We start from the raw sequence: 18,713 nt of genomic DNA on the forward strand, positions 1-18,713 counted from the left end.
CAGCTTGCCTGAAAAGGTCCACACAACACACACATCCTTCCAGAGGTAGGATTCTGTTACTCTTATCACCATCATCAGGTAACTATCCCTTTTCAGAAACTAATGGCAGAACCAAATAGTCTCCAGTTCCTTTCCTAACATAGAGACTATCGTTCTGACTGAATTTCTATGCTCTATTTTTAAACAGGGGAAGTGATTCCATATTTTTTTGGTTAACCATATACTTTGAATACCTTGCAATTTTACCCATAACATCTATTTTTATTATTTACCAGCATAATTACCGAAGAACTAATTTGTTTAATGAAAACGTTTCTACCACTCACCAATGTAACTTGCATAAAATGCGGTGTAGATCAATATACCTTGGCATAGCCGCTTCTAGAATTTGGACTTTTTCATACATTGTTGGCTATCACCCCTGCAGTGTGGATTCTCAGTGAGGCTAACCAGTCCTGCAGCTGAAACTTAAACTACTAATAGACGTATCTCACTGTCCACGCCAGATATCTTTTTTATTTTTGAGTATTTTATTTTTAAATTTTTATATATTTAGGGGGTCAAGTGCAGATTCCTACATGTATATGTTGAGTAGTGGTGCCATCTGGACGTTTAGTGTATCTGACACACTAACAGTGAGCATTTTACCCAACAGGTATTTTTTTCAAACCTCATCTCTCTTCCACCCTCCCACTTTTTGTAGTGTCCAGTGTCTATTATTCCATTCTGTGTGTCCATGTATACCCAATATTTAGTTCTGACTTGTAAATAAGAACATTAAGTATTTGACTTTCTGTCTCTGAGTTATTTCACTTAGGACAATGGCCTCCATTTTGCAGCATCCATGTTTCTGCAAAAGACATGATTTTATTTAATTTTTTTAGACAAGTGGCTTAACTTTTTAAAACTTTGTGCCAATTCTTTTAACCCTTAAAGCTAGATAAAACCCTTACATGCCCTGAACGTAGCTTTCCCTTTCCATTTCTCTTTTTTCTTCTTGTCTGCGGCAGGGGAACCACAGAAGTGATTAGTAAAAAAAATACTTGTGTTCAAAGTGGCCTTAAAATACTTGTAATCTTAGACCTGAATGCAAATCTCCCTCTTTACAAAAATCCATTATGAAAACTCAAGAATGAAATCAAAATTATAGAAGGAGTAGAGAAGGAGGACCACTCTCCATACTGCTTTTCCACACATATTTTTTAGCATAGTGTCCCCCGGCCGTATTTTTTTTAGCAAATGGTCATTCCTCTGCTGTTTTTACATTTTTAGAAGATGTTTTTATAACACATTTTAACTCAGTCTTACAGATGATGTTCAAATTTTAGGGGCCCACATGTTTTATCAGTTTGTTCTTTTCTAAAGAAACAGTTGAGTAAGAACTTTGGTATTCTTCTAACCTAAATTATGGCTGTCATGAGGTTAGTGACTTTGGCAGGCAGAAGTAAGAAGTCTGAAGCCTGATTACTTGGTCTCAAAGTGAAGGAAATGGAATCCTGAACCAAATAAATAGGTAGTAAAGGTAAATTAAAAACATGAAAAAAAATTCTGAAAGGTGCAGGTTGAGTAGTATTATTTTCCACTCCTGACTGGTCTACCCTGTAGAAACTCTGCTCTTTATTATATATCTTCGTTAATAGCTTCTTATATATCTGTCCAGTGTTTCTTTATGTAAATGAAAACAAATGTGAATACGTGTTCTTACTCCTCTCATATGCATGTACATGAAAGGTAGCACATTATATAACCTGTTTTGTAACTTGCTTTTTGTCCTTAACAGTATGTCTTGGGAATCTTTCCTTGTTGTACAGAGAAAGTTTTCTCATTCTTGTTTTCTGAAAACTTTTATTTGAAGTTCAGGGTATAGTATATGTGCAGGTTCATTACACAAGTAAATTTGTATAAACATTATACAGGCTTATTGTACAGATTATATAATCACCCAGGTATTAAGCCTAGTAATCATTAGTTGTTTTTCCAGATACTTTCCTTCTTCCCACCCTTCCCCCTCCAATAGGCTCCAGTGTGTGTTGTTCCTCTCTATGTGTCCATGCGTTATCATCACTGAGCTCCCACTTTTAAGTGAGAACATGTGGTATTTGTTTTTTTGTTCCTGTGTTACTTTGCTAAGGATAACGGCCTCTAGCTCCATCTATGTTCCTGCAAAGGACATCTCATTCTTTTTTATGGCTGCATAGTATTCCATCTATAAGAAACTTAAACCAATTTACAGGAAAAACATCAACCTCATTAGAAAGTGGACAAAGGAGATGAACAGACACTTTTCAAAAGAAGACATACATCAACCAACAATCATATGAAAAAAACCTCAACATCACTGATCATTAGAGAAATGCAAATCAAAACCATGAGATACCATCTCACACCAGTTAGAATGGTTAGTATCAAAAAGTCAAAAACTAACAGATGCTGGCGAGTATGTGGAGAAAAAGGAATGCATATACATTGTTGGTGGGAGTGTAAATTAGTTCATCTATTGTGGAACAGAGTGTAGTGATATCTCGAAGACCTAAAAACTGAAATACCATTCAACCTAGCAATCCCATTACTGGGTATATATACCTAAAGGAATATAAATTGTTCTATTAAAAAGACACATTCACACGTATGTCCACTGCAGCACTATTCACAATAACAATGGTATGGAATCCACTTAAATGTCCAACAATGATAAGATGGAAAAAAAAAAGTTGTACATATACACCGTTTTTTAAAATAACTGAGTAGTATTTCATGATACATGTATATCCTTTTTTTTATCCAATGCTCTGTTGATGGACAAAAGTTGATTCCATATCTTTACTATTGTTAATAGTGCTATGACAAACACAAAAATGCGGTTATCTTTTGATATGATTTCTTTCCCTTTAGGTATATACCCAGTAGGGAAATTGCTGGATTGAATACTAGTTCTATTTTCGGTTATTTGAAAAATCTCCATATTGTATTTTTGTAGAGGTTGTACAGGGATAATTTGACTTCCTCTTTTCTTCAATTTGGATGCCTTTTACTTTATTTTATTTTTTCTTGCCTGATTGCCCTGGCAAGAACTTTCAGAACTATAGTCAATAGAAGTGGTGAAAGTGGGCATCTTGGACTTGTTCCAGGTTTTAGAGGGAATCCTTTCAACTTTTTTCCATTAAGAATGATGTTGACTGGAGATTTGTCATATATTGCCTTTATTATGTTGAGTATCTTCTGTCTGTGCCTAGTTTGTTGAGGATTTTTATTATAAACTAATGCTAAATTGTGTCACATGCTTTCTCTGCATCTATTGAAATGACCTATGATTTTTGTCCTTAATTCTGCTTATGTGATATGTCACACTTATTGATTTGTGTATGTTGAACCCTCATTGAATCCCTGGGATAAGATCCACTTGATTATGGTGTACCTTTTTTTTTTTTGATGTGCTGTTGGATTCGGTTTGCTAGTATTTTGTTGAGGATCTCTGCATCTATATTCATCAGGGATAAGGTGACACTGGCCTCGTAGAATGAGCTAGGGAGAGCTCCTTTCTCCTAGATTTTGGGAAAAATTTTCAGGAGGACTGGTAGTAGATCTTTTTGCATGTTTGGTATAATTTCACTGTGAATCCTCCTCATCCTGGGCTTTGTTGTTGTTGTGAGAGTTTCAAATTGCTGTTTCAATCTCAATATTCATTATTGGCCTGTATAAGAGTTCTGCTTTCCCTGCTTTAATCTTGGGAGGTTGTATGCTTCCAGGGATTTATCAGTTTCCTCTAGGTTTTCTGGTTGTGACCATATACTTATATATAATAGTCTCTGATGATCTTTGTGCCTCTGTGGTATCAGTTATAATGTCTCCTTTTTCATTTATGATTGTGTTTATTTGGATCTCTCTTTTCTATGCTACTTACTTGAGAAGAAACCTGCTCTCTCTGGTCACAGGCCCAAGGTACAATTTTGAGAGTTTAACACTGGGCTGCATCCCACCCTCAGGTCAACTTCAAGAAATTAGAAAATTAACTCAGGATATTAATGAGAAATGTATCAAAGAGCTAGGTATCTCACAAAGCAAAAGAAGAAATTCTAAACCTAAAAAAATCTATTGAAGGAAATACAAAATGTATTTGAAAGCTTCAATAACAGAGTAGATCAAGCAGAAGAAAGAATCTCAGAACTTGAAGATAGGTCTTCTGAAATAATCCAGTAAGACAAAGATAACAACAGCAAAAAAGAATAAAAGGGGATGCACAAAGCCTTTGAGATGTCTGGGACTACATAAAGTGACTGAAATTAGAAATTATTGGTATTCCTGATGGGAAAGAAAGATTATTTAAAAGCTTAGAAAACCTGTTTAAGAAAATAATTGATGAAAACGTCCCACATCTAGCAAGAGAGTCAGATATCCATTTGCAGGAGGCCCAGCAATCCTCAGGAGTATACATTGCATAAAGTGCTTCATCATGGCATATTATATTCAGAATGTCTGAAGTCAAAGTGAAAAAAAAAGTTAATTAGCAAAAGAAGAGTGACTAGTCAGCTTTAAAGGAAACCCCATTCGACTAACAGCAGATATTTCAGCAGAAACGTTACAGGCCAGAGATTATGAAATCTCCGGTGACTTTAGTCCTTCATGCTATGGGGGATAAACAATGTGTTCAAAGGAGCTATGGGCTGAGAAGTCCTTGTACATTGAGTGATATACACATACACACACACACACGTGTGTGTATGTGTGATTTCCTGGCTAAGAGCTTAATGACAGTGCCTTTCTCCTTTCTCATCTTCTCTGTTATATAAAGAGTTAAGAAAAGAAGGGCTTCTAAACCTTGTTCATGCGGTTCACCTTTTCCCTTACTTGCTGCCAACTCCAGGGTGGCAAGTCAGCAATCCTATCAGTCTCATTGAATCAGAAGGCTGATTATGTAATTAGAATGAACCAAACATTTGAGGAACCAAGTGACAGAAACTGGTGAAAGTGTCTTACAATAACTTTTACTCTGTATTACATGCAATGACCAGACCATATTTGGAATTATTTTACTCTTCATTTGATCCTGTGTGAAGGTCAGACACCTCACTTCTCTGAACCTGAGATAATAGATCTGGTATTGCTCCCTTGTGATTAGGGACAAACAACCCCAGTGTCCATGGCCTTCAGCAGTACAGCATTCCAACAAATGGCAAGGATGTCTTTGTACTTCCTATAGGATAAAGAGTAGAGAAGCTATGGTAAAATTTCACAATCTTTCTCCTCCTGTTATACCTCCACCTTTGGCAGAACCCTATTAAAACTTTTGCTTTTCTATCAAAAATTTTCTCATCAAAGACATAAATCTCCACTCAACTAGCTAAGGGAACTTACATTTTGAATGGCAGATAATCTCAATTTCTTTTTCTTTTATTATTATACTTTATGTTCTAGAGTACACATGCACAACGTGCAGGTTTGTTACATATGTATACAAATGTGCCATGTTGGTGTGCTGCACCTATTAACTCGTCATTTACATTAGGTATATCTCCTAATGCTATCCCTCCCCCGTCCCCCCACCCCACAACAGGCCCCAGTGTGTGATGTTCCCCTTCCTGTGTCCAAGTGATCTCATTTTTCAATTCCCACATATGAGCGAGAACATGAGGTGTTTGGCTTTCTGTTCTTGTGATAATTTGCTGAGAATGATGGTTTCCAGCTTCATCCATGTCCCTACAAAGGACATGAACTCAACCTTTTTTATGTCTGCATAGTATTCCATGGTGTATATGTGCCACATTTTCTTAATCCAGTCTTTCATTGATGGACATTTGGGTTAGTTCCAAGTCTTTGCTATTGTGAATAGTGCCACAATAAACATACATGTGTACGTGTCTTTATAGCAGCATCATTTATAATCCTTTGAGTATATACCCGGTAATGGGATGGCTGGGTCAAATGGTATTTCTAGTTCTAGATCCTTGAGGAATCATCACACTGTCTTCCACAATGGTTGAACTAGTTTACAGTCCCACTGTAAAAGTGTAAAAGTGTTCCTATTTCTCCACATCCTCTCCAGCACCTGTTGTTTCCTGACTTTTTAATGATCACCATTCTAACTGGTGTGAGATGGTATCTCATTGTGGTTTTGATTTGCATTTCTCTGATGGCTAGTGATGATGAGCATTTTTTCACGTGTCTGTTGGCTGTATAAATGTCTTCTTTTGAGAAGTGTCTGTTCATTTCCTTTGCCCACTTTTTGATGGGGTTCTTTGTTTTTTTCTTGTAAATTTGTTTGAATTATTTGTAGGTTCTGGATATTACCCTTTGTGTCTGGATATTAGCCCTTGTCAGATGAGTAGATTGCAAAAATTTTCTCCCATTCTATAGGCTGCCTGTTCACTCTGACAGCAGTTTCCTTTGCTGTGCAGAAGCTCTTTAGTTTAATTAGATCCCATTTGTCAATTTTGTCTTTTGTTGCCATTGCTTTTGGTGTTTTAGACATGAAGTCCTTGCCCATGCCTATGTCCTGAATGGTTTGCCTGGGTTTTCTTCTAGGGTTTTTATGGTTTTAGGTCTAACATTTAAGTCTCTAATCCATCTTGAATTAATTTTTGTATAAGGAGTAAGGAAGGGATCCAGTTTCAGCTTTCTACTTATGGCTAGCCAGTTTTCCCAGCACCATTCATTAAATAGGGAAACCTTTCCCCATTTCTTGTTTTTGTCAGGTTTGTCAAAGATCAGATGGTTGTCAATGTGTGGTATTATTTCTGAGGGCTCTGTTCTGTTCCATTGGTCTATATCTCTGTTTTGGTACCAGCACCATGCTCTTTTGGTTACTGTAGCCTTGTAGTATAGTTTGAAGTCAGGTAGTGTGATGCCTCCAGCTTTGTTCTTTTGACTTAGGATTGTGTTGGCAATGTGGGCTCTTTTTTGGTTCCATGTGAACTTTAAAGTAGTTCTTTCCAATTCTGTGAAGAAAGTCATTGGTAGCTTAATGGGTATGGCATTGAATCTATAAATTACCTTGGGCAGTATGTCCATTTTCACAATATTGATTCTTCCTAGCCATGAGCATGGAATATTCTTTCATTTGTTTGTGTCCTCTTTTATTTCATTGAGCAATGGTTGGTAGTTCTCCTTGAAGAGGTCCTTTACATCCCTTGTAAGTTGGATTCCTAGGTATTTTATTCTCTTTGAAGCAATTGTGAATGGGAGTTCATTCATGATTTGGCTCTCTGTTTGTCTGTTATTGATGTATAAGAATGCTTGTGATTTTTGCACATTGATTTTGTATCTTGAGACTTTGCTGAAGTTGCTTATCAGCTTAAGGAGATTTTGGGCTGAGACGATGGGGTTTTCTAAATATACAATCATGTCATCTGCAAACAGGGACAATTTGACTTCCTCTTTTCCTAATTGAATACCCTTTATTTCTTTCTCTTGCTTGATTGCCCTAGCCAGAACTTTCAACACTATGTTGAATAGGAGTGTTGAGAAAGGGCATCCCTGTCTTGCACCAATTTTTAAGGGGAATGCTTCTGGTTTTTGCCCATTCAGTATGATATTGACTGTGGGTTTGTCATAAATAGCTCTTATGATTTTGAGGTACGTTCCATCAATACCGAATTTATTGAGAGTTTTTAGTATGAAGGGCTGTTGAATTTTGTTGACGGCCTTTTCTGCATCTACTAAGATAATCATGTGGTTTTTGTCTTTGGTTCTGTTTATATGCTGGATTACATTTATTGCTTTGCATATGTTGAACCAGCCTTGCATCCCAGGGATGAAGCCCACTAGACCAATATCCCTGATGAACACTGATGCAAAAATCCTCAATAAAATACTGGCAACCCGAATCCAGCACCGCATCAAAAAGATAATCTCAATTTCTAAAAGAAGAAGATTTAAGCTTAAGTTGCTTAAATGTTATTCATTATCTCATAGTGCACTGTACACAATTTGGGGAGAATAAACAGCAACTTGATTCCAAAAAAGGTCATAATTTATTGATCTTGTTGTTCTAGGAAGATGGAAAAGCACCCACATGGCCAAATCTCTAAAAGTTATGGCTGAAATGAGATTTCCCCAAACTTTCCGTATCACTCTTATGACAGTGATGTTTGTGTCTCTCCTTAATTAAATCTGCATCACTTTCTATATGGAATTTGATCTGCTCTTCCATCATCACTTATAGGGGCCGTTTCCTTTAGATATAAGTGGTGTTCTCCCTTTCAGATACGTTTATATTTTAAAAGAATCTATACATTTTAACATTGCCTTGGAACACAATACTGCGGCTTATGGCTTTTTAGTGTTGTCATTGTGGTCAAGTGTTAAGCCTCTTAATGTTTTTTGCCTAGTTTGAACACATACAGATTGGGGCTTGCTGAATCCCCCATTTGTATAATTCACTCCACAGTAGAAGTCTATGTCATCATGTCTCATGGTACTGGAGGCATACTCCTGGAATGATACTTGAAGGCCACTTTAGTCAAGAAATACTCAAATGGGCGATTACATCCAAAATGTACCAGAGTAGTACTAGTTTATTATATAACTTTCAACTGAATTCCTCCTAGGAGACAGCACCATGAATTCAGCTCTGCTGCCTAAATAGGAGAAGATCCCATTTCTTAGGATTCTTAATGACTCTGACTCCCTATGGGGGAACTTATTTTTAGTGTTCTATAGATATGTCCACTGGAAAAAAATTTGTGCTAACCCCAAACCTATAAATTGCATCTTATTACAGTCAAGTTAACTTAACCAGCTACCACTATCCAATTCTGTCTAGTTTGATATGTACTACTTCTGTCTAGCTTGATATGTATTTCATTTGACAACACTAGTTGTATCACTTCCCCTAACTAAATTTTATTTTTTATAAAATAAGCTATAGAACTCTTGTTTTGGCCACATGTGGAAAAAAATCATATGTACATTTCTGAAATTTTTCTATGATTGCTCACTCTGAAACAACTTAAATTTTTGAACTTCTATTGACAAAATCTATAGGTTTCTTACCTATTTGTCTTTGCACTCATATGTAGATTCAAGAACCTAAAAACTGTGATTAGTGGTACAATACATAGTACTTAGTAGGATCCATAAGTGTCTGCCTTGAAGATTGAATCAAGAAGCCCACCAAAGTCTTCACTGACTTGCCACAGTGATTCTTGACAAGTTCAGAAAAGTGGAGGGCCTTGTTTCTATATTGTCCACAAAATGTCCTTTCTGGAATCTATTTCCTAACAGTCCAAGCTCAGACTTGAAACCCATTGGTTAGTATTTTTTTAATTATGTGCTAGTTTTTCATGAATATCTCGGAGCACACACTGTACTTGAAGAGATCTTTAACCCTCAACAATTGGTGGATGTGGTAGTCACTGAAGAAACCTTTATAATTAATGTATATCCCTATCTGTGTCAACCTACCACACATATTTCAAAAAGGCTCAATAGAATATGTGCCTGGTCAGGGACAATTTCAGACTAGCTTCTCACCTGGCATGGGGTGTGAAGTCACGTCTCATGCAATGCCCTGCCAATGACAGTAATTCCACCTGAGCGTACACTACAGACTTCAAAGTTCATGTCAGCTACTTTTCCACTGGTTGTTAAGGATTACCTGCTTCGCCAATTACTAACTGTGTGATCTTGTTGTATTGTATCTAGGGTTACTAGATTCAGGAAATAAAAATACAGGGCACCCAGCTAAAGTTGTTAAGGATGACCTGCTTCACCAGTTACTAACTGTGTGATCTTGTTGTATCGTATCTAGGGTTACTAGATTCAGGAAATAAAAATGCAGGGCACCCAGCTAAATTTGAATGCAGATAAGTACGCAAGATTTGAGACACATTTAAACTTAAAAAAATTTGAAATTCAAATGTCACTGGATGCCCTGTATTTCATCTGACAACACTAGTTCTATCACTTCCCCTAACTACATTTTATTTTTCTCATCTCTAAAAACATTGCCTCATGTGAACTGCTGTACACATTAAATGCGTGCCTGGCTCAGAAAGCGTTTTGTAATCTATAATTAGTTATGTGTTATCATTGTCATTATTGCAATTATTCACCTATCCAATTATCCAATCTGTATTTCCATAGGGCTTGTGTTCAATCTACTTCCAAATGGATCACTTAAATATTTTAATATTAACAATATACTTATTTTTTAAAAAGGGCCCAATATTGCTCTTTGTTGCTTTTTAAAACAGCATTTTAAGATTGTGTTTTGGTGTCTATGGTCGTGAGAACATTTTCCTTTCAGTTCCTCCTGGCTTTGATGGATTGCCTGCATCTGTTGTACAAACAATCATGGTGAAACAGTAGGAAATGCTGTTTCAACTTGACTTTACTCCCTGAAATATTCTAAGTATATGGTGAGGTGGCAAGAGTATGGTCCCAGGGTGGGAATTTTGAGAGACAAAGGGAGCCTACATTTTTACATCACCACTCAGTTGGATCGATGGAACCTTCATTAGCAAAATAGTCTCAGGAAAAAGTACCAAAATAGCTGAGTTCCTTCCCACCCCCAACCATACCTAAGCTAACCAAATATAGGAAGTCTTAAATGCTACAAATCAGATAAATACATTTTATTAAAAGTACATTTTTATGGCCGGGTGCAGTGGTCACGCCTGTAATCCTAGCACTTTGGGTGGCCGAAGTGGACAGATCGCCCGAGGTCGGGAATTCAAGACCAACCTGACCAACATGGAGCAACCCCGTCTCTACTAAAAATACAAAATTAGCCAAGCATGGTGGCACATGCCTGTAATTCTAGCTACTCAGGAGGCTGAGGCAGGAGAATCACTTGAACCCGGCAAGCTGTGGTTGTGGTGAGCCAAGATCAAACCATTGCACTCCAGCCTGGGAAACAAGAGCGAAAATCTGTCTCAAAAAAAAAAAAAAATACAATTTTAAACACATTTTTATTTTTATTTTATTTATTTATTTATTTTTTTTTTTTTGAGACGGAGTCTCGCTGTGTCTCCCAGGCTGGAGTGCAGTGGCGTGATCTCGGCTCACTGCAAGCTCCGCCTCCCGGGTTCACGCCATTCTCCCGCCTCAGCCTCCCAAGTAGCTGAGACTACAGGCGCCCGCCACCACGCCTGGCTAGTTTTTTTTTTTTTTTGTATTTTTAGTAGAGACGGGGTTTCACCATGTTAGCCAGGATAGTCTCGATCTCCTGACCTCGTGATCCACCCGCCTCGGCCTCCCAAAGTGCTGGGATTACAGGCTTGAGCCACCGCGCCCGGCCTAAACACATTTTTAAATAAGAGTTTATGTTTTGGGAGAATAGAAAGAAAGGAACATAATAGGGAAAAAAAGTCTAGAATAGTTGGCTTTAATTAAGGTACTAAACAAAGTTCCACACTTCGGACATTTTTCGGATTTCAACCTAAAACAAAATGAAAGCCCTTCACACAACCTTTGAAGGTCTAGAAATAAGGAAACCTACTTATTAGTATGTGAGTCCTTTGTAGTGTAATAGGCCTTAACAGATAGAGCTTCCTTTGTAAAATTATGCAAATATATCTGTTTCAAAGAAAAGAGAAAGATTGGGCATCCTTTTAAGAGAGACACACCATGACTTTGTCAAGTGTACAGCTCCTGGGGCAATCTTGATTATCAATAACAGCAGTCCAACTTAAGCTATCTAGACACTGGAGTGCCTCATAAAATCAGTCCATCTGTAAGAAGGTCAGTGTTATAACCTGGTTTCCGGGAGAACTAGTCCCAGGAACTCACTTACTGCTGCTCTCAGTGTCCTTCTCATATCTAATTTCTGCATATTAGCCTCATTCTCTTCTATTGTAGACATCTAGTATTTCTTCAGATTGTAGAAACAAGGCTGCTAAGAGCACCAGAGTTGTTCTTGAGGGAAGATTGACTGTGATAACTATGTTTTAAAAATCCTATGGAAAAACTCTGGTCTTTTTTCAATCAATTGTGACTAGCAGAAAAGTCTTATATTTAGGTGTCCATTTCTCTACTAGAAAATTGTAGTTGATGGCTACAATTTTATAACAGAAAAGACATCTTTAGGAGATATCTCACAAAGGCTGAGTGAAGAAAGAAATTTCCAGAAAGATATTTCTACTCATAGAAAATAGGAAGAAATACTAAGCAGGCAGACCAATAGGCATTCACTACAGAAAATTGACAGATTTTCTATAATTAATATCAGACACAAAAGTAAATTACAATTCCGGTATGTGCTAAGTTATAACACAGAAGCTGGGTTGGAAAGGGCCTTTTTGAGGAAGTGTCTTTTAACTTGAAGCAGAAAGAAGACTGGATAAAAAAAGTTTTCCTGCCAAGGACACAGTGTGCGAGACAGCCTTAAGGGAAAAAAGTACTCAGTGTTTTAAAAAACAGTGAAAACACAAGGGTCACTGTGGCTTAGGAATGATGAAAATATATAGAGCAACTGGAAGTCATGCCAGCAGGGGAAAAATTGTGTTCACTGGAAGCCAAGTTAAGGATTTTGTATTTTTTTTCCTCAAGTGTAATGGGTTTTTATTAAAAATATTTGTAGGACCCAATGCATGTTTTCATAAATTATATCTCACAGATGAGAATTTAGGGACCATAGAAAGATAAGAGTAGAAAATATGAATAAAGAGAAAAAAGTTTATAGTTGGGCTAAGGTGGGATATGAAGACTGAAATTATCTAGTACTGCCTTTGCTATATTGCTAGATCAATTTTTTTTCTTCCCTTTACCATGTTGAAAATCACCACATGGAACATCCATATTCAGCCATACTGATGAATCTTGACATTTCTTATATGTGCTCACCTGTTCCATGATCATGAAAACAAATTGAAGCATATTGTTAGGACATTAAATTGATCTGTTATCTAAGGAAGTAAAAACTAGTCAGTGTGGAAAGGCATCTTTCTGTAATAATTTTTTAATAAAAGTAACCATGTTATAGGAAGTTAGAAATGCTTATGAGAATTCATCTATCCCATTGCCCAATTTTCAGTAAGACTTCACCAAACATCTGTAATAAAGGTCTGCCATATTAAAAGACATCAGAGAAGTTGAGTCAATGATATCATTTAAATGAACAAGCAAATGGTGGAGACACTGTCTTCATTTTTTGTTGTTAATGATTTTGAAAATACAATTTGCTTGAGATAAGCTTAGGACATAGCTATAAGGAAGAGCAGCAAAGAAATAAAAATACTCCTGCATGATAGAGTGAGCACACACCTGATATGGCATTGAATCTACATATTACTTTTAAAATACACTGGAAAGGAAAAAACAGTCAAATATTACCAATTACTTTTTTTTTTTTTAATACATGGACCTTCAACCAATTTGACGTAATCTTCTTTTCCCCCATTGATTCACTTGACAGTTAATTTTGGTCATGCATAAATATATTTATATAATTATCTCAATGAGTTCACCAATGAAATATTTTAGGGTACTATATTTTTACATAGTAAAATGTTATATGCTAACTAAATAACTAAAAATATAAGCAGAATATGCCTGGTTGGGATAGACTAAGGTATTCTGTTGCAATAAGACACCAAACAATTATTCAGTGACTTAAGAGATATACCAGTCTGTTTCTTACTCATGTAATAGTCCAGGGTAGGTGTTCTTGGCAAGTGGATTGTTCCCTTTTTGTCATGATGCAGAGACAGAGGTGGACAGTGGCATTGCCATCTGCAGAAAATGACTTCATGATTGGCCATGCCCTGGTCATCTCAGCCAGTAGGGAGAGAAAAAAGAGTATGGCAAGATATCCAAAATCTGAAAGGCCACATGTCAATTCATTTACATGGCAATGCTTTGTTGCTAAGAGGGCTAAGATACGCAGTCTGCAATAAGACAGCTGACTCTTAGTCCAACTCCATAATTGTGAAAGAACATGGATTTTGGTGGACAACAGTCTTCATTATGTGGTTAGAATGAAATTTATAGAAGAATATAATTTAAATACCTTCAGAAAATTAACATTTAAGGCCAGTCCTCTCCTCTGTTGTGGGTTTACGGACCTCTATCACCTTAGTCAGCAGATGAGCAAACAGTAACAGCTATGAGAGTGGGTGTTCCTTTATTGGAGTGGCTGTCAGCTCAGACACTTAAGGGCTCTGTGATCTTGAGTGTTCTCATGACAATGTTTACCTCACAGGATTATGGTGTGAATGTAATGATGTTAAATAATATAATAATGTAAAACAAATGCCTTGGGTTGAAAGCAAAGTGAGACCTCAACAGATGAGATTTTGTGCCACTCTTTTTTCTATCTTCTGCCCAGAGTGGTTCTATATTATGTTAGAACAAGATTTAGACAGATTCAGACAACATAGAGCTTCCCTCTCGATCTCCAACAAATTTAGGCATTAGAATATGTTGGCGTATTAGGTAAGATTTATGATTATACTGGATGATATTTGGCTTTATCTGTGGTCCTAAGGGAGCCGCACACATCAGGGGAAGGATCACTTTGTGTTAGCCAGGTACCTAGAAGACTCCACCAGACAAACACAAGGAGAAAATGGGTAGGAGAGACCCACTAGCAGGTGCATTTGTCAAGGCTCTCCAGAGACGAGAGAGAGAGAGAGAGAGAGACAGAGAGAGAGAGAGAGAGAGAGATTGAGAGCGCTCCTGACAGGCTGGAGATTGAAGTAAGAATTGATCATTGACGTTACAGTCTTTTTCTTTCTTTTTCTTTTCTTTTCTTTCTTTTCTTTTCCTTTTTTTTTTTTTTTTTTTTTTTGAGACGGAGTCTCGCTCTGTTGCCCAGGCCTGATCTCGGCTCTCCGCAAGCTCCGCCTCCCGGGTTCACGCCATTCTCCTGCCTCAGCCTCCCGGTAGTTGGGACTACAGCCGCCCGCCACCAAGCCTGGCTAGTTTTTTTTGTATTTTTAGTAGAGAAGGGGTTTCACCGTGTTAGCCAGGATGATCTCGATCTCCTGACCTCGTGATCTACCTGCCTCAGCTTCCCAAAGTGCTGGGATTTCAGGCTTGAGCCACCGCGCCCGGCCTGATGTTACAGTCTTGAGTTGGAATTCCTTCTTTTGGAAATCTCAGTCTTTGCTCTTAAAGGCCTTCAGCTGATTGACTGAGACCCATTCACATTATCAAGAGTAATCTGCTTTACTCAAAGCCTACTGATTTAAATGTTATTCAAACCGAAAAACAGTCACAGTATCATGTAGAATATTGTTTGATCAAGCAACTAGGCGCCATGGCTTAGTCAAGTTGACACATAAAATTGACCATCACAATATGAATGGCCTTTTAACACACAGAAACTTAACACTTGAGTGTGCGTGGTCCAGTCAATGCTCTGGGATTCGATCCACCAGATTAGTTAGGTACCTTTTTCTTGGAAAAAAAGAAATGCTAGAAGAAAGTTTAACCCTCCCTCTTCTACCCACGGAATAGTGTCTTTCATTTTCTTTTTAGACAAGAGTAGGTGACGGGGCTACTAAATAAAATTGATGAGGAAAGAGAGTCAAATCAAATAAGGAAGGATAATCTTTATGTAGGCATTGCAGAAAAATATGAAAATCTCTCAATAATTTTATAACTGGTGCATCCTAAATAAATAATATATGTGTATTTTTATGGAGAGGAGGGTTAATATTTAATTTTAAACTTACTCTAGTCAAAAGGAACCAAGAAGGAACTAGGTTACCAATTCTGAAAACATGCTAAAATGCAAACAATGTAATAAATCTTTTGTTACTTGTGTTTTTGTAAGTTTGCTCTGAACAGAATTGCTAAATATTTTCTGATAAACTGTACAGGAAATTGGCATCCTTTAAATCTTCTGAGGATCCAAATAGAATATATTAGAATGAAGCATGGTTGCAATTTATAGTGAGCATCAAAGACAAAATAAATTCGTTTTAAATGAGGGAAGTTTATGAAATAAACTACTTTTCTGAGTAGGAGCAAAATAATTTAAGCTTAGTTCTGTAGACTAGCATATTCCTTTGTTCATGGGGGTTGAAATTTTATGGAGCTATAAACAACAAAGGGAATTGACAACCTGTAATGTGTCTAAAAGAGGGAAAACTGGATCTGCATATAAATTGTTAAAAATAAAAAATAGTTCACACTTTTGTATACTTATTTTGTAATTATTTTGAAAGTATGCAATATGTTGGGCTCTGATATGTAAGAGAAGAGCTCAACCCTAAGAGCAACTGTTCACAGACTCTGATTGGGAAAATATTCTGCAAGATAATGAGTCACCTTTTGTCAACCCATCCAATTAAAATGTTTATTCTGCTAAGATGCAATTGTTTTGATAATAAAACATTTTATGAAGGCATTTCATGGAAAAGAGGGTGTGAGGCTAAAGTAAGTGTTTCAGGCTTATTTATTGTTTTTCCTCTGAAAGAATTTTAATAAATAGTGGGTGTTAAGAAAGCTATAAGAATATAATTCTAAAACCCAAACATACCAGAAGAAATCCGACACTGACTATATCTCTCATTTGCTCAAGAGCATGTCCTTTCTTTCCCTTTTGCCACCAGCACTGTGGCTAGTCCATATCCTACATATTTTGTATTCCCTTAATCATATTATCACTCTTACAGAGATAAACACAGCAACTGTGCTTAGGCTTTCCACAGTGTTAGTTCCACTTGCCACTTCTGTCAAAGCAACAACAGTTCATGTAATAAAAATCACATACATTCTCAATTCCAAGTTGAAAAGCAATGCATTGCAGAGATAAATTTATATATGTGTATATATACTTATATGTGCACATACACTCATATATTTTTCTATACTAGTGATACCTGTGCTTTCAACAGCATTTTCTCAAGTCTGAAGGAAGACATTGCTTCAGTCTCACTGAACCACCCCCTACAAGTATGCCCCAATATACTCTCAGGCAATACACACACACACACACACACACACACACACACACACGCATACACACATGCAACTTCTGTTTTCATATAATCTAACTTGTTAACTTCTTTTTATTATTTTATTTCTTTTGTCCCCTGCTTTCTTAACACTTTACTCTCTGGTTTGTTGGTTTTTAATGGTACACTTTAAATCCTACCTATTGCCTATACAACAATCAATAAGTTTATTCTACTTTTGACTTCAGTACTCAGCCTCCAGCAATTCATCAGTTACAGTTCATGCTTTTCTACCCCTGCTCTAGTTTCAATGGAGGTTTCTGTTCATGGGTTTCTGCTCCTAATAAGTTGTGATTTTCTGTATCCAGCCTGTCTGTCTCTCCAATTTTGGGAGCAGTAGTTTGCCCTATGACCTTAACACCCTTACAGATCTAAGAAGAGTTGATTTTTCAGTTTTTTTTTTTTTTTTTTTTTTTTTAACTTTTTACTTGTTAGAACTGAGCAGTGACTTCCAAGCTTCTTTCATGCCGGAATGTAGACTGTAAGTCCTGCTTTATGTTTCTACAGGGAAAAAAATAATCTTTATCAGCTGAAGTGTGATAAAACATATTTTCTGATATGTTACAGTAATTTTGTATAGATTTATTTGTCTTTCTTCTGTTTTTTCTGTGCATTTAGGGTGGTTTATGAGATTAATACTTTTAATGGCATATTCTTCTGTCACGGTATCGAAATCTAGAATCTTTAGTGATTTTCATTTTACCTTTTACAATTGAGGGAAAAATTGGTGTCCTCCAGTTTGTTTGTTTTCTTGTCCTCTTTTATCTTGCATAGCCCTGCTATCTCCCCTTTTGCTTTTTCTTTTGCCACTTAATTGACGAAAGATGTTTCTCTCTCACTTTTGGTCTTTTTCTTTGTCGGGAGCTCTGGGGGACTGCCATGTCAAGTGACATGCACTGTTAAATTCTTTCCCTTCCATATATGCTCTGACCTATCAAGATACATTTTTAGTGTTCAGATTTACAGTGGAACTACTCTTTCTGATTCTTGTTTTTAGCTCAACTTTAGCCCAATCACAGCTTCCCTCTTGTTTCTTCCCTCCGCTTTTCCTCAGATTGCTCTTGTTTGATCTCAAAGTCTTGTGCCATGTGCAGGCTCATAAAAGAACTTCCCAGAGTTTGGTGTTTTCTCGTTTGTTTTCATTTGTCTGTCTTTCTTTTGTGATTACAATTATTTAAAAATTAAGCCATATTCTACCTTCAAGTATGTTGAATGCATTGCTTGGTGTAGTTTTGTTTCTTGCTTCTTTTTCTGTATTCATCTATAGGAAATACTGAAGACACAGACACAAGTTCCACTAGTTCTTCAGCTGCTCCTTTCACTCCTGTTTTCCATGAGAAACCAGAGTCCAAACACTGTCTGGAGTAGGGTAGCCTTTAGAAGGCGTTACCCAATGCTGCCCAGTCTGAAGTTAACTCTATGTAGGGCACCTAGGTCCTAACTAGGCTAACTAGGTCCAAGGTAAATTTACCTTAAAATTCTCCTTATTAGACTTTTTTTTTTTTTTCAGTTGCTACCTTAAAAATGTTTCCTCCTCCAAAAGTGAGGAAACAGATGGTTGAGTCTTTAGGAGGCAGACCTCCTGCCTTCAAGATGCCCAAAGTCCCAGTGTACGTAACTCGAGTCACACTGGCCTAATGGATTTCTTGTGTACAACACATTTAACAGTAATGAACGTACATGCATCATGAAGTTTGAACCTAGAAGAAGCCTTAAAGATTATCTGGTATCATAAAAAAATTAAGGACCTTGGCAAATAAAATAACATTTTAAGTATGTCATGGATATTGTCTGAGTCATTCTGAGAAGCCA

At 36.9% G+C, this 18,713-nt stretch overlaps 1 long non-coding RNA gene across 1 annotated transcript in view; it reads right to left on the bottom strand.

The window, feature by feature from the left end:
- LOC106994481 (uncharacterized) overlaps positions 1-18,713 on the bottom strand; it is a 200,562-nt gene that overhangs the window by 86,912 nt on the left and 94,937 nt on the right. The gene's annotated exons all lie outside the window — the stretch shown is intronic.

The sequence above is a fragment of the Macaca mulatta genome, chromosome 18 (genome assembly GCF_049350105.2).
Source record: "Macaca mulatta isolate MMU2019108-1 chromosome 18, T2T-MMU8v2.0, whole genome shotgun sequence".
Taxonomy (NCBI): Eukaryota; Metazoa; Chordata; class Mammalia; order Primates; family Cercopithecidae; genus Macaca; species Macaca mulatta.